At 33.5% G+C, this 18,232-nt stretch overlaps 1 long non-coding RNA gene and 1 other non-coding gene across 3 annotated transcripts in view; both read left to right on the forward strand.

The window, feature by feature from the left end:
- LOC129757091 (uncharacterized) overlaps positions 1 to 18,232 on the forward strand; it is a 264,495-nt gene that overhangs the window by 190,947 nt on the left and 55,316 nt on the right. The window lies entirely within an intron of this gene.
- Positions 7,223 to 7,295, forward strand: Trnar-acg (transfer RNA arginine (anticodon ACG)). The gene has a single exon. It is a non-coding gene; the product is annotated as a tRNA-Arg (tRNA).

An 18,232-nucleotide genomic window follows, 5' to 3' on the forward strand; every position in this document is an offset into this window, starting at 1 on the left:
AATGTTTTTAAATAGTCAAACGCTATTTCTCTAGTTTCAAGTCATAGATGGCAGCACTATCTTGCAATTAAACCGAATTGATGCCCATTTTCGAATATCTGGGATTAATTCAGGTGTGTTGGATGATTTTGGTCAAGAAATAAATACTTGGTACCGCCTTCGAAATTCTAAGATCACAATATCAAAAAATAAGAATTTCATCAAGGACCCATAAAAGTGAATTTCTTGGACCGATAATCAGAATAATTGTGTACTTTCCGATGGAGCTTGATGAACCAGATAACTAGCAGTATTATTGGTTTGATTTGAAATTGAATCGGAAGTTGAGATGAGCAGGAATTTTGGCGGTGTTATATTCTTGTGCTGGTGTTTTTTTGCAAATCCGGAAAAGATTTCTGCAGCGTGAACTCCAACAAAACTGTGTTGGAAAACTACCTCGAAATGATGAATATGGGCCTAAATAAACCAGAAAAATCAATATTGAGACTTAATTTGGTTTGAGCGGCAAGATAGTGCTGCCATCTATGACTTGAAACTGGAAAAAATGATGTTTACTAAAAAAAATCTTAGTTTATGAACTCCCACCTATTTTTTCTGATTTAAAATAAACCCAAAATGTTTGATTCATTATTTAACGCCATTTTAATGAACAAAGTAAGTAGTTTGGTAAAGAATTACAGCTCAAATATCAAATTCCTTAGTTCTAGAAAAGCATCTCTTAAAAAACCATTTTGAAACTTTTGAAAATCTTTGGAATTCTAAAAAAACTCCTTAAAATGCAGTAACTTATTCAAATAATTCGTAGAAGCATTATTATTCACTTTTACACAGTAAATTTTTAGAAATAATCTTGTTTTTGTTGAAAAAACACAAGTGGTGCTATTCTTATTTCGCACCCTTCTTTCATAGTTTTGGTCCTCAACGCCAATTGCAACGTCCAAAAAAGGGAAACTTATGCTTGATTTATCCGTTAAACATTTCAAAACAATTTATAGACGAAAATTTTTAAGATTTTCAAATATTCATATTTTAACAAGCAAAATACATAGTGGTGCTATTCTTATTTCGCTCACTGTACATATGTATGCATATTATATGGCCGGGATTCGACCAGACTTTACTAAGCGCCTTGAAAAATTTTAAACAACAGAAATTGGATTTCTTGTTATTCATATTGTAGGTTGATTCCTTGAATTATAATCTTTCGTTTCTGGCTCATAAACATCAAAGATTTCGTCTCTAGATGCAAATATTTGCCCATGAAGTTGAAGTGTCTCGGAAAAATGCTTATGGCGTTCAGTTCGGTCTGGTCGAATCCCGACCATATGTCTATTCTTACTCCAAGCATTGCCATTTCCGGCATTTTAAGTTCACTTTTATCCATTTCAAAATCGATTCAAATTAATTTCGTGTATAAGAAGCATAATAATAATGTAGAAAGCGATCGACTGACAAATGAAACTGATAGATTATGAAAAAAGATTGCGCGAAATTCTACCCACCGTCTTGTGGTATCGTTTGGAGTACTAGCAAAGCATGGAATGGCTTAGCTCTATTTGAGGTACAGTCGTGGTGTTGATGCCCAAACTAACTCATGATCACGGTTATTTTGCAACCGCATCTCAGATAAATCACTAAAGACAGTATTCCACTTCAATTTATGGCTAACTTACCTCTTTGATAACTTGTTTTATGATAGTAAATACTCTTCTGAAGCAACGTTGAGTAGATTTTCATTTGACCATAACTTTTTAAAAAATCTTTTTTAATTCAATTATTTTAAATTTGCTTATCTTGGAGCTCTCCCTGATCAATTGTTCGCTCCGGGAATTTCTGTCGTTTATTTTGACCAAAAATGGTAAGACGTTCTGAAATTCTAAAAAGTTGCCTTTCGACACATGCTAATGCGCATTCTATTTACAGATCTTTCTAAAGCATAAAAATAAAAAAAAAATCCTTAAACTATCAAACGACAATCACAAATCTTTTAAAGTTTAAGTTTTGTTGAAACTATCATGTGATTTGTCGAAAGGATTGATCTTCAATCGCATAGGTAAAGATTGCCAGAATTTTTTCAGCACGTATCCGGGCTGTTATATCTAAAAACCTGACAAAATCTGGGAGTTTGATTTCAAAATTGTCGACAAAAAATCCGGGAAATATCCAGGCAAATTTGGTCAAAACCCAAGATTAACTCAAACCACAATTAGAAAAAATTGAAAAAAGTTGATTCATCATAAAATATCACCAGTTTTTAAATCGCATTTGAAAGAGAGTTATTTAATTAACGAATTGTAAAATACTGTCATCATTTTTCAAATAGACGAAACAACGAAAGTTGAAAATCTCTATAATAAAGGCAAAAAAAATCGCATTTTAGGCTTTCAAAAAACTTTTCATTTTTATTTTTATAAAATTTGCTCAAAAAATTTTGTTTTGGACGCACCCGAGCTTTTTTCAATGAAACCCGGGAATCCGGATCGGACCGGACTTTTGTCAAATTTTGTATTAAATAACCGGGGAAACCCGGATAAAACCGAGCAATCTGGCAACCTTAGCATAGGTAATTTCAAAGCATTAAAAATAGATCTGTCGATTCCCAGGCAAATTCCGATCAAAAATAACAACGATGCATAGTCAAAAAATTGGAAAACTGGTAAGCATAGATTATGCTTTCTTAAAGTTTTTCTGAGCATATCCAGGCCAGGCATTTCTACTCAAAATCCTGGCTAAATCCAAGTATTGGTTTAAAAATTTCAATTAAAAAAATTCCACCATAATCTCCATTTCTCCGTTTTTAAAAAAGTTAGAATTAAAATAAGAAAAAATGTTTATTTTAAGTCTCATCAGCGGATTAAGCTCAAAAGATCATACATTATGGTTTGGATATTGCTAAGATTGTGGAAAAATTCGGGAAAAACCGGGAATTTTCCCTCGATATCCGGGAAATTGAGCCTGACAGTGTTTTTACAATTTTTTTTTAAAAACCGAGCAAGCCTGAAAAAAACCGGGCAAGCCCGGATAATGCCGGGCGAACTGGAATGCGTAGGATACATGTTTAGGTGTAAGGATAAGGTGAAAGATTTGCAGAATATAAATCAAATTTAATTAAAAACATAATAAAATAAAATAATAGTTGTATTCGGCAACACCGAAGACAATTAGAATAAAACAAATATCTATGGCAACGTTTGTTTTTTGGGGCATGACTAGGCAAAACAAACAAAACAAAGTCAGTCATTGATCTAATCTTGTGAGTGACAGACGTGTCTAAGTGAATCTCTCAATTGAGATTCGTAAAATCACGACAATAGGTAACAGATTCAAAACAGACCATACGTTTGTTTTATCAAGATTTTGATGAGTTTTGACACAAAACTCATTAAAGTTGAAACTCTTGTAAATTTGTTCGTCATCTACGAATTGATGAACTGAGCCATGCTGTGGAACAAATTAAAAATCGTTTATTAACACTAGAAAGACCGCACCAGTCAAAATGACTGGTTGAACACTTTGTTTGTTGAATATCTTTTGCATACTTCGCTTTAAAAATTCGCAAAAAATACGACTTTTCATGAATTTTGAATCTCTACAAAACTGTGTATTTTTGAATTCACTTGCTCTTTTAATAAGCGAGAAAAATTTCGCCAGGAACACTCGGACCGTGACCAGTCAAAATGACTGGTAAAATTCACAACTCTATAACTCAAACAAGATAAATTTTTTTCGCTTGCTTTTGGTTTCATTTGCATGTTACATTCAAGACAATGAGTCCTAGTTGATTTATGGTGGGCAGAAGTGTGTCATTCGTTATGAAATTATTGATTTTTGATGCGAAGTCGTGAAGATTTGAAGAAAAAGTTCTCGGATTGGCCGCTGTGTGGCGTTTCAAGCACTTGACTCCCAATTTTTTTGGTCTGTTTTGTTGTTCTACTATATTCGAACTTTCTGTCAAAATTTGACGAAATTTCATCAAGATTTGTTAAAGTTATGTTAGATTTAATACATGCCCATTCGAGTAATCGGGTAGTTTTAGGTGATAAATATGTTTTATACTAAACTAGAATGAGTAAAATTATTATGAATTGAGTACTTATTTATTCAAATTTGAAGACATCAGCTATGAAACTGAATAATTAAAATGATATTTCAACTTGGGTGCACGATATATTCTTATATGTTGGTTATCCACCATGGGTGCACGGATTCACCGCAGTTTCTGCCCAAGTATGTATTCACATGCATTCTTAGATTATTAGGCTCGACAAATTTCCAATGCAAGTTCACTTACAGGTACTCCGGCACCCGTGTATATACCTGGCCAGCTGGCAACTGATTGAACATTCTTATTATAAGAGGAAACACATCTTACCTGTCGGCAACTTATGGGGTTTGAACCCAAGAATTTTCTTGCCGATACAAGGAATCGAACCCAGTACGCCTGGCATACCTAGACCAGACTCGCACCAGCCTATCTGATAGACCACATCGAATGCGGATATTTCAACATGGGTGTACGGAATGGCTGCAAATTCGCCGTTGTAAATTATATAGAGTGAAATAGTTTTCAACTTGCTTCAGAACACAACATATTTTTGAGTTAGATATGATAGGTATTTGTTGTTGTTGAGTTGATTTGATAGGTATTTGTCAATCGAAAAACTTTTAAGGAAAAACAAATCAACATGTCATTTCACAATGTTGATTCATTATTTTTATTTTCACTGTTTTCCGTCGCACGACATACCTTGATGCATATAATCCTTAACCTTCCCATGCCGTTCGCAAAATATCCGTTTCGGGGGAATTTGAGTTGTAGTTTGATTTCGTTCTCCTGGCTGTAAATGTTAACCGATTTTGATGATATTATATTCATTGTGTAGGTAATTTATTCTTATTACTCAAAATTTAAAAATAAAGTCGATATGTATTACCAAGTTATCAGAAACTGGTTCAGAAAGTAAAAAGTCCGAAAAATCAATTTTATTTTTAAAATGCTCATCACTTTTGGCAGCTTGTTTGTATTTAAGTGTTTCATTGATGTTTGAAATCGTCAAGAATCCATCTATCCGACAGTGTATAGATATGTTGGGGTCCAATGAAAGTTTTGACCGCTATCTCAGATCTTCCGGTAGAAAAAAATCTAACTTTAAAAAAACGATATCCAGTTTTTGCTTTGCTTAGCTGTATTTCATTTCCCAATGAACCGATTTTCAAAACTCAAATTTTAATTTTTTGACGTTAACTTGATCATTATTTTCATAGAACATACTTGGTCTGTCAAAATTACAAGTTCTTCAGTATATTGGAATGATGTTAAAGAGATTTGAAATGTGCGCTTCGGGTCATATTGACCCGAACGGCATGGGAAGGTTAAAACTCACTTGGTCCATGGTAACCGTTTTTCAATTTCTTGGATGTTGATCAGATCTTATCAGATAAATGTACGATTGCAAAAACCTGTTTGGTAATAATAAATAAATAAATTTATTATTTCAAGATAAAATTGATATATTTCTTTTCCAGGAATAAAAAAACGGAACTTTAAATAAAAATCGTTATTTAAATCATTATGGCTCAACATTAAAGACATGGTTTCGACTTTGGTTTAGTTAAGATTTGTAAAAATGCTTTTTTTAAATTTGCAAATATTCCAATATTTTATTAAAACGCGGTGAATCCGTGCACCCATAGTGAACAACCATGTATAAAACACATATTTTCATTTGAATCTTTAAAATTCTTTATTCTTTACCTTAAACATGCAAAAAAATTGATTTTGGATAAATGGCGGTGAATTCGTGCACCCATGGTAAATTGCTCTACTTATATAAAAAATATGCTTCAAAACCTACAATATCAGGTATAATTTATAGGCATCGGGTTGAAAAATTTTAGAGCGATGGATGCTAGAAAATATCTACTAAAACAAAACTGAAGTGAAACCGTGAACCCATGGTCAATAACCATCGCCATCCTACATGTTTTTATTATTAAATTGATAATGTGTTTTAATTTTTTGATAATTATTTGACATATTCATTTTATGACATACACGCATTCGTCAACTATGCCAAACTGAGGTGATTCCGGGCACCCATGGTGAAAAACTATTTCAATTCTATAACAAAAATGTTATCGAATTAATAACAAAATAATTTCAAAAGAAAAAAATTAAAAATATTTTGATAGAAAAAATTTTCCCTTTACCAGTCATTTTGACTGGTCACGGTCCGAATAGGTATATTCAATTTGCCGGTTTTTCTAGTGTTAAAAAACGAGGAAAATAATGCTCCCAAAACCAATCCCTGAGGAACTCCTGATTCAATGAAAGTGTACTCAGGAAAATACCTATTGAAAAATACAGCTTTTTCACGACCTCTTGAATACGATTGAAAAAATTCGACCTCTGGTCATAAACAATTGTATTTTGTTTTCGGTGTGAACATAATATAATGCGAAACGCAATCGAAACTTTTGCAAAACCATTCAATAGCAAAGTACATTTTTATCCAAGGTGACTACACTTTGCAGCAGAGCACCTATGCTAGCGAATCTTATGTGGTGTAGCTATATAAATCTAAGATATCTATGCCGTTGCGTTAAAACTAAATTAGAATTAACATTTTTCAATGATCCAATCTGAAGTAAATAGTCCTCGAGGTGAAAAGAAGCAGCAAAAGCCAACAGCAGCTGATTGTTGATCATCAACGTTAATTATTAATTTAATTACCCACCTGGATGCAGCAGGGCTACTCCACTGCACAAATTTCCAGCTTGCGTTATTGTAGATGGATCATTTAGTATGCACGCGCCAACTGCAGCACAACATTTTCCAATTGGAACGGCCACCGGTCGTTTTCGGTATAGCCAAAATACAATTTCGATTCGGCAGCCCAAGGGAATGGAAAAACGGGTATTTTTCCTTCGTATAATCGATACTGAACTGCAGGAGCTGCATCAAGTGTATCGAGTCTCGAAAAATTAAAAACATTGCCACTGCACCGGCCAGATTGAGAAAATTGCCCTGAAGCAGTAAATCGGTGCATTTTAAAGTGCCGAAATGTTTTCCACCGATGCGTGATGCTGCTTTTATTTGGATAGGGTATTTTGAAAGTTTGAAAGTCCTTACCTACCGGTAGGTGACCGAATTTGTTTGCCTATTCCCTTTATTTAACTCAAAGTTCAATGTGAAATAAAGGGATTGGTGGAATTACACAGAGGTCCTGTGGCGCAATGGATAACGCGTCTGACTACGGATCAGAAGATTCCAGGTTCGACTCCTGGCAGGATCGATATTTTTTGTAGGGTTGACAAGAAACCTTTGAATCTCATGCGGATGCCTAACTTTCTTTCATTTCGTGTAAACACATTTCCGGAAGACACTTCAATTAAATAAAAGTGAAAATTTCAATGGGAACTGATTCGATCAAATCCCGGCAATGGCAGTCTCAATTAGCTAAAACCATCCCATCCCATCCATTTCAGATGGACCGGGTACGTTGTTTTGAGATGAAAAAAAAAACATTTTTTCCCCCTAGGTACGTAGTAAAACCGTTTTGAGAGGCAGATCATCAACCCGGGTGAAGCTGGGATGCAATTGTTCAGTTCAGTTTTGCTGAATGCTATCCTTGAATGGATGTATAGAGCAGAAAAAAGTTCAAGGGCTTTTTGGGAAATCCTGAGACTTTATTGTGAGTTACACATCTGGAAAGGAAAAAGTAGGGACGAATGCATTCAAGTGAATCAATTAATAATGTTTTGGTTCCTTACTTTCTGTTCATAAGCTTAGATGAGGGAAAATTACTGAGATCATTAGGTTATATAATGTGAAATATAGATCGTTGAATATTTCATCAATATAAATGAATTTTTGATGCACTTAAATAAAATCCGTTGACCTTTGCTTTTTAAAGCATACAATACATCTTCGGGAACATCACATCATCCAACTCAGTTATGCCAAACACATTCATGCCATTTATCACGCGAAGCTCCGTCCTCGGAAGATTAGAAATTGAAATAAACGGCAGTTTAACAGCTTTCTTGCTGTTTCAGTTTCCAATCGATATATTCACGGAAAAAAAATTGCGTTGCTATTCCAAAGACGTTGTAATGATTATTTTACCATTTCTGCGTTATAGTATTTTCAACCACGCAAATTATAACATCAATTTCAAAAGTGCACATTAAACATTATTGAAGTTACTATGTACCTGGTAATTTTCGATAACTGTCAATGTTTGTTGTCGAAAATAATATGGTCATAATGATTTCATCATAATTTCTATTACAAATAGCGTCCGCATAGTAATTTAGACATTGTGGCACCAATTCATATCAACAAAATACTACGCACATGGTACTTTTTAAAAACAAAACATATTTGACTCAAAAACATCAGTGCATATGATAATTTTCTATGGTAAACATTCTTCTTGTTTATACTAATTCAGGATCATTAATCATCAGACCCGTGAGTAAACAAACACGTTTTGAGCTGCTTTCAAGTTTCATAACTTTGAAAATCTTTCCAGAGCATCGGGAGAACACACTAACATTGACCGACTTGTGTCGGAAGTGTGGATTTAAAAGTTTTAAATAATGTTTTAATGCATGTATTCAAATAAACAAACAAACATACATAGTAATTTTACTATTTAAATCAAGCTATTATTAATCTTTAATCTTTATCATAACACATACTAGTTTCATCATCAAACATATCAATTTTACTAGGCACGAAGTAAAACAATGCATTATTTCATTGACAATTTTACTAAAACGCAGTCGAATTTACTATGCGCAGCCAAATTGAGCACATGGTAAAATAGCTATGCGCAAGGTATTATAAACAACAAAACATACTTGACTCAAAAATATGGTTGCCTGTTGTTCATTTAAATCACGGATTTAGTAGTTTTACCATGCTTTTTTTTGTGTGTTCGCACTTTGAGAAGAACGCTGGCTTTCTTGAGGCTTGAGAAGCTGTAGAGAGTGGTTTATAATGCTTATTTTATTTCAAACAACTTCTTCTACATCAAATTTGTTTGTGTTTATAATTGTTATTTAATCGAAACATCAAATCTGCTTTTCATTTTTCTAATAAACATATTACACTAGGGCATAGGTCGGCAACCTGCGGCTCGCGAGCCGCATGCGGCTCTTTTGATGTGAACCTGCGGCTCTTTAGTTGACTGCGCTAATATTATATACTATTTTGAATAAAATATTTATAAGATCGTGCTGAAATGATAATTAAGTCTTATGACCTGGCACACAGATTTTCATAGGTTCAGAAAAGAAATTCAAAATTGCATCCACTGTAAGAACAAGCGGAAAGGACCAAATGGCAAAATAGCATTTTTAGAAGCCTAATTTTATAATTTCTTCGCCTTTACTGTTTTTGGAGCATCAGCTTAGAAATCAAGAATTAGTTTACCATTTACTGTTAATGCAAAGAATAACTGTTGTTTGAAAACATCAGAATTAAATTATCATCAGTTTATTTATTTCCAAACGTTTGTATATTTTTGAATCAATCGAACACAAACACAGGAAAACCAAAGTTTATCATTTTCAAAAAAGTTGTTATCAAACAACGTAAAATATTTTATATTTCATGCACTCATAATTACTTTTTGCCTTTTATGAAAATTGATCAGTTGAAATTTTCAGAATTTTTTTAGAACTAATCAACTATTTCGATTCAATTATCGATGGAAAAATTATTAAAAAATTTAAAGCTAAAGTAAAATATAATAACTTTGCTTTTCACGTCTGATTCTTGCAAATCTAGATTCAATATTTGAGTTCGAAATTTGACTATCTAAAAAGCTGCTATTTGAAAATAAATAAAACGAATCAAAACACCGAATCAAATCAAACACGAATCAAAACACACAAACTCCCTGAAGTTTTTTCCTCATGAAGATTACATGTTTCTTTATCAACAAACATTCTTCATTTAAAATCAATTCCAAAGCAAAAATCCTGTGGATGATTTTTTAAACCTGCATTCAAAAATTGAATTTTGAATCTGTTTCCGAAATTCAATACGCTATCTAAATCTTAATTCCAATTCAGAATCAAAAAATGAACCAAGATGTGAAATATATTCCAGAGCCCTCAAGTATGAATCTATAATTATAGATTGTTTTTTTTATCTGACTTGCGAATCTGAATTTTAATATGAGTTTCGAATGAAGATCTGGTTCCAAGTTTTCAGTTGTGGATGGCCATTTTAAAGCTTGGCTATACCTGAATTTAGCATAATAATTAAGTTCAAGAATTTTTAATCTTAAAACAAAACAAATACTCAGGACGGTGTCGAATATTCTTTTTTCAAAATTCTGAAAATAAACCTTTTTAATTTTGAAAATGCATATGCATTGTGAAATTCATGGAACAAATTATGTATGAACCAGAATTTCCAAACTTTATCTTTCTATCAAAAGTTTCCAATAATAATTCTAATTTCAAATAAAAAATCTTAAACTCGATACAAAAAAACAAAATATAAAAACAGAAATACAATTATGATTTTGACAGTTTGGAACCAAAATAACTGGAATGAATTGATTCTCATTTAAAATTTAATATAAAGAACTGAGTTTCAATCAACATGTGAGAAAATGTTGAATAACTGTTGCAGATTTTTGAACCTGGGATTAGTGTGGGTTGACTTGACTTGAATTAACTGATGCTAAAGTTCTAAGCCAAGTTTGTTACTTGAATAACCTTACTCAATCATCCAAATTTTATTGAGAACCAAAAATTGAGTGTTGAGTAAAAAACTTCGCTTGCTTTTCTTGAACCCTTACGGGGGAGGATTTAACCCCCAAAACGCCCCCCGTTCTTACGGCCATTAGCATTTAATTTACCGCTTCATCCGGGGCTTGCCTAGATTTTCAAAGAAAAAATTTGATGCCCGGTCTGGTTGCCGTATATCAAGGAAAAAGGCCCGTTTTTCCAGGATTATTCACAATTTTTTTTTATGAAATTCCAAATTTTCAACTAACTTTACAAAATAAATTCGCATGCATTTTTTGAAATTGTTTAATAAGATTTGAATGTTTCTGATGTGCCTTGGTAAAGAAAATCATTTTTCGTGTATTTATTTTTCAGATTTTTTCTTGACTTTTTCGAAAAATACGTTAATTTTGGTTGGATTTTCCCGGATATTAACCGGTTTTGAGTTTTAAATATAGTAGAAACCCAATGCCTGGATTTGCCCGGCCTGAATACTTACAGAAAAGTTCTGGAAAGCCTGTTCAATAAATAACAGATTAAAAAAAGTGAATAGATATCTACATGAAATTGAAATACAAAATTCCAAAACAAAGAATTCAGAATTACAAATTAAAGTTTGACAGTTTTCAAACTCGAATCATTATTGAGAATAAATAGTATTTACAATTCGGAAAAACTATTCGAAAATTTCACCACAGGTTAAATATTTGTTCTCAATAACTAAATTGACATTTTCGCCCTGAAGCAGTTTTTTTTTAAAATAATTTAATAGTTTGAATTGGAAAAATTGTAAACCTTTGAACATAAATATTTAAAATTTTAAGTGGGACGCGTGCAGCCAATATGCACAAAAAGCACACAAATTTTGAACAAATTTGCAGTAACGGATTTTTTTTCTTTGGCGATTGAGAGTTAACCCTTTAATGCATAGTGTTGTTTTAAAACAACCCCGAGCAGACTTTGATGCCTGAATCGATAGCAAACAGTAACCAAAATGAGCTATCAATGCCAAAATGATAGCATTATTTCGTATCGCATTTTTCTCGATGGTAAAATTAGGTTTCACTGAAGCATCAATATGTTTATAGATGATGCCTGAACAATACCTAAATAAGACATTGAGAGCAAAATGAAAGCACTATTTGGTTTTGTTTTTTCAAAGATAACAAAACGAGGCATCATTAAGGTTTTATTTATAAGCGTAGAGTTGAATAGTGAAATCAAAATGATAGCATAATTTGATATTATTTTTTTTTTCGGGGAAAAATCAGTATTTTTCAAGGTTTTAAAATTTGAACTGAATTGGAAACAAATAACAAACTGAGTCGTTGTCAGCAATGTGCGTGGATCACTTTGTATTGATTTTCTCAGTAATAGCAAAAAATAGGCATCGTTGAGGTATCATTAATGAAAGTTCTAATTCAGTGCATGCCGAATCTAAATTGACAATTAGAATCAAGTTCACGTGGGGTATCTATTAAAATAAACAAAAGCTTTAATGAAATTTTATTTCCAATATTTAAAAAAAAATATGATTATTGAAAAGTATCGGTTTTAGGTTAAAAATAATTATAACGTTCATTGACGTTGCGTTAGGTATATGTAAAACATATAACCACATTCGAGGGAGTGTTTTTAGATCAACGAAAAAAAAAATTGATTTACATCCTATTTCACAAAGCGGACCAAGGGGTTAGAATGAATAATAAAGGATAAATCACAATTAACTGAAAAATTCAGTCATTTTTTCAACGATTTATTTATTCTGAGTAAGCAGTTTAAAGGAAATGAATAAAAATTGTTAATCTGGAAATTTCAATATATTTGATAAAGAATTATTATTTTTACCTATAACAGATAACCTATACTTAAGTTAATGAATTTCGAAATCATTTTTAATACGTTTAATCTGATGTGTTTTCAAGTTTACTTGGTTCTAAAATAAGATATAGGTCAAGAATATTTCGGTTGCTTTGGTTCAAATTTTGATTAAAAACGCACAGTTAAAAATAAAAATAAGTGTGAATATATAATAACAAACAATTTCAACAACTCATACTGTAGAGGAAACAATCAAAGTTAATGGAAATTTAAAAATTTTCTCACCATCATAATATAAGTTAAAGCTTCGCTCTATCAAGTATGGTTTATTTTCGTAATGTTTCCATTTTCGTTAAATTGTACATTATAATCTTACATAAAAATATTGACGCATGAAAAAGATTTCAAGCCTTCAGTTTTTTGACTAATAATGCGAGTAATGAAGATTCCGTTATAGAGTTGATTTTGACATTTCTTACGCATACTTGCTGAGCGTGTACAGATGAGAAGGGACAGTTAAGCTGAAAAACTTTCGGTACAATAAAACGGGCAGTCGGTCGACAAACAGGGTAGTTTTTTAGGTTGATTTCTCAAAACTGAGAAGTGTTGGGAAAACAACCAGCAGAATATCACCAACACTACCAAATAGGATTATACAAACAGAACAGTTTTTTATTTTTTTTAAAGAGACTATAGTAAATGTTTACTATAGGCTCGTTAAGTTTTGCTATATTGATTGATTTCTTCTTATTGAAAAACAAAAAAAAATCAGATGTTTAAGTATTTTCAAATCAAACAAAAATACCACTAGACATATACACAAGGTTACTGATCCACCCGTGGAGAGAACGGAGGAATAACAAAAATAAACATTTTTTTGTTTATTTTTATTGTGTACAGACGGCACTGGCACGGTGCTTATTTACAGAACCATTGCGCAGTTTTTAAATTTTTATTTTGGCATAATTACGAAGTATAATCCAAGACGGTCGACCGCGTTTCTTCGAACCAACCCAACTCTTCAGAAATTGTACGTCATGGAAGTTGAGTGGCTGTTCCTGGAACGGGGGAAGAATGGATCCTTCCTATATGCTTGCTATGTGCTCTCGGTTCGGACCACATAATAATACGGTGACAGGAAAACAAGTACGACGTCGATGGGGGACAGAAGTTTGCGCATAACGGAGGCCGGAATCGATGCTTGGGTCGAGCAGCTGGAAAATGGCGAGGACTGCTACGGCAAGGGCGGCTTTTGGGATGCATTTAAATCTACAGCAGCAGGAGTGCCGACATACGTTTCGACAACCGGCTCAATAGTATATTACTATCAGGTTGGTGAAGTTGAAAGATGTGAACAGCTCGCTCCCGGTAACCGAGTAAATAAAAGCCAACTACATCCAGCAACCGACCGAGGTGAAACTGAACGACATGGACTCTTCCCAAAACCTCCCGCAATCGAACAAAAAACTATGGTCTTCGGCTGGAGTTAACCTACCACCATAAGGTGGCAGTTCATAAGATGGATGGAACTTCTTCAAAGTACTGGAGGAAATCGATTCGGATACATTTATCCCTTGCAAGGGATCTACATTCTAAGTCTCTCCACCTGCTACCAGCAGAAAAGTCACTGGCTATTCGGTACCACCTACTGGGGTGGTAAGGCAGGTAAGATCTCTGTTTCATTTGCACTGGTCAGTACTGATATAAATATCTTTTATCGATACAGTTGAACGAACTATCCGGAATGGTTTCGGATCATACCAAGTCACAATATCAAGGCAACATTTGGCGAATACTGATCGTGCGCTTTTTCGTCTGCTTGTGAAGTTGAAATTTTAAATGCCGTTCCACGCTCTGGAACTGCTCAATCTCAGCAAACCAAACCAGGAAGGAATATTTAAAGTAAGTATGGAAGATTCAAGTCTGCTTGATTTGGTGTCATCGTTTGCCTCCAGCAGCTCCAGGGATGGACACTACTCACGGATATGTTTGTAGTCGTTAATCCACTCGATTAATCTCTTTTTTAAAGAAATAGTTCAAACAGACCTTTAACTAATCAAGTTTCTTTGTGCCGGCGGTACAGATTTTTCTACTTTGTTAAACCATCACCAAAGAGGAGCATTTCAACAAAAAAAAGTCAAACGAATAGAACCCTAGTACCATTATCGAGTAGATAATTGCTCCTTAGCAATCGAGTTGACTTCTTTTCTTTTTCCAAAAATTGATTGAACTGTTATGTCACCTTTTACAAAGAGCTAAACCTGTGCTACGCTACAGTCTTAATAACATACCTGGTATCATTGAAAAATTTCTATTTATTTAAATTCTACTTACAGATTGGCCAGCTGGATGAAATTAACCTGTGTGAGAAAACTTACTGATATCCTTTTGTTCCGGTACTTTTTAGAAACAATAATGAATAAAGATCAACAAAGAAAGATGTTGAATGTAACAGGGAAACAAAATGTGTTCTAGATTTTAGTAGGTACAAATTTTTTCACTGTTATTTTTTTACATTAATTAAGTTTTTTATGTAAATTAAGTTTCAAATAATATATTATGATTTTTTGATTCGAGAACCAAGCAAATTGATTATTATAAAACCAATAAGCCAAAATATTTCAGTAAAATATGGTTTTATTATATCTATTCATCATTTTTTTAATATCTTTATAATAGAGATTTTCAGCCTTCAGCTGTTTCCTCTCTTTTCTATTCATCTGAATACTTTAACTTACAATACAATTAGAAAAATAATTCACAAATTAGGCAAACAATAAAATTTGAAACTAGATTCCAGTGTGTTGATGAATATTTGGCTAATGCCGTACTGTTTTAGCAAAGCTCAAAACGCTTACGAAACTAAATTGCAAAACATAACTATTTTTTATTATTTCTGAGCGAATTATGAAATGACCTTAGGGGGCATCCATAAAGTACGTAACGCTCCTAAGGGGGTGAGGGAGTAAGCTCGAGCGTTACGAATGGTTTTTTTTTTTTTTTTTTTTTTTTTTTTTTTTTTTTTTTTTTTTTTTTTTTTTTTTTTTTTTGTGATGGTCCCATGGCCCATTTGGGTCCTTCCTCCACCCCATACGCTTCTTTTGAAGTGGGAGGGACATTTTATCCTTAGGATAATTATAATTTACATGTATTTGCTTCTTCTGTACGACTTATTCGTCTTACTCCCGCGTATGTCCATCACCGTACAATTATCTAACTGAATCTTCGTCAGATTTCCATCACTTTCATTGTATGATCCTTGTCAGGATTAGTCATATTTTCAAACAGTCTGTTTTATGTATTGTATAGCCATTTTCTTGAAAGTGTTTATGTTCACACTATCTTTGATGCTCGTCGGTAGATTGTTGAACATTTTCAATCCGTTGTAGAAAAGAGAGCGTTTGCTCATCTCTTTTTTAATATTCGGTAGTCTGAAGTCTTGTGCTCTTCTAGTGTTGTATCTGTGAATGTCGATTCCGTATTGCAGGCCGTCCATTAAATAGTATGGTAACATTCCATTTTTCATCTTATATATAAACATTAAGCTGTTATATGCGATTCTCTGTTTCACTGACAACCATTGAAGAATATCGAGCATTAAAACACTGGGAGTGTATCGATTACATCGTATCACTACTCTCATAATTTTATTTTGTATTCTTTGCAGTCGATTTGTTTGTGTGTCAGATGCATGCAGCAAAATTGTAGCGCAATAATCGAAGTGTGGCATGATCACGGATTTCACATAAATTACTTTTGACCAGAAAGTCATATAGCGGCTGATTCGGCAAAGTATGCCATATTTCATGGCTATTTTCTTGATTGTATAGTCAATATGTGCTACGAAATTCAGCTTCTCATCAACTTGTATTCCCAAATATTTGACCTGACGCACTCTTTCGATGGCACAACCATCAATCAGCAAGTTTGGGCAGACTCTTATTGGACGATTACCAATAACCATCCAGCTGGTTTTACTAAGATTCAGACATATTTTTTATGTTTTAAAAACTCAGAAATATTTTTCAAATCGAAATTTGCTTCTTGAATAACGAGCTCTAAGTCATCACCACTCCAGTAGGAGACTGAATCATCTGCAAACAGTTTGAGACGACCATAACGTAGACAGTTTTTCATGTCATTGATGTACAATATGAATAACAATGGACCCAGAACACTTCCTTGTGGGACCCCTAGACTATTTTCTCTGTATCGCGAATACGACGATCCATATTTTGTTCTTTGCATTCTGTTATTCAAGTAGTCCTTAAACCAGTTTAGTACCGTTCCGTTGATACCTATTTTTTCCAAAACGTTTACCAACTTAAACCGATCAATCGTTTCAAAAGCTCTCTTGAAATCCAGGAACACAGCAACTGTGTAACTACCGTTTTCAATATTGATCTTCCAGTTTCGAAGTATCAAATTCACTGCTGTCTCCGTTGAATGCTGCTTTCTGAATCCAGATTGCTCGTCAATCAATATTCCTTCTGACTCAATAAAGTGTAGAAATTGCTTCTTAACTGCTAACTCCAGCACCTTTTCTTGTATTTCCAACATATTTATCGGACGATATAATTTAGCTTCTCGCGCATTTTTCTCTTTTTGAATTGGAACAACAGTCGAATGCTTCCATGTAGAAGGTATTATTCCTAATGTTAGACTCGTATTTATAATTTCTGTCAATTGACTAGTTAGTACCGGTAGAGAATCTTTAAAAACTTTCAAAGAAACATTGTCGATACCAGCCGTGGATTTCATATTTTTTACGATTTCGTCAAATTCTTGAGAGCTTACTGTTTCAAATGAACTGAAACTTCGACCATTGCCGATAATATGATCCACGAAGACGTTACAACTTGCCGGAATACTGTCATGGATTTCCATGACACTATCAATGAAAAAGTCATTAAACTTCTCTGCAATTTCAAATTCATTCGTGATTTCAACCCCGTCAAACGAAACTGAATCTTGCCTCGCAGCATTTGGACTTACTAATCGTTTTATCGTTTTCCACAGCAGTTTTCCATTGTTTTGATTTCTTTCCAGCTCATCTTGAATTGATCGATTTTTTGCCTGTTTTATTCGACGCGAGTATTCATTTCTTACCAATTTATATTTCCGCCAACTTCTTTCGCATTTTTTTCTTAGAAATTTTCTATAAAGATTGTCTCTTTGGTTTTTCATTTGCTTAAGGCTATTGGAGTACCATTTAGTACTCAAACCTGTACCATTTAGTACCGGTTTTGTCTCAACCTTTTTTTGTAACACAAGTGCATTTACACTATCTTTCAATAATACGTCGAAACGTCTTACAAACTCATTAAAGTCTGCGCATCTCAAGGTTGGTAACCCTGCGTTCAGAAGCTGCCGAAATACATTTTCGTTATATCGACTCCAATCCTTCACCATGTAATGGTATCCGGACACCCATTGGTTAGGTCCAAATCCAGCAAAAATATTCACTGACTCATGGTCTGATACGCGAAAATCTGGAATGATAACTGCTTCAGCACTGTCCACATTAGTGAAAACAAGATCAATTCTAGTACTACTGGTTACAGTTATTCGAGTGTCTTCTGTAACAATTTGTCGGAACCCGTATGCCTCCATAACACGTTTTAAGTCTCTGCATTCTGCTTCTTTATTAAAGTTGATG

This window comes from Uranotaenia lowii, chromosome 3, assembly GCF_029784155.1.
Source record: "Uranotaenia lowii strain MFRU-FL chromosome 3, ASM2978415v1, whole genome shotgun sequence".
Taxonomy (NCBI): Eukaryota; Metazoa; Arthropoda; class Insecta; order Diptera; family Culicidae; genus Uranotaenia; species Uranotaenia lowii.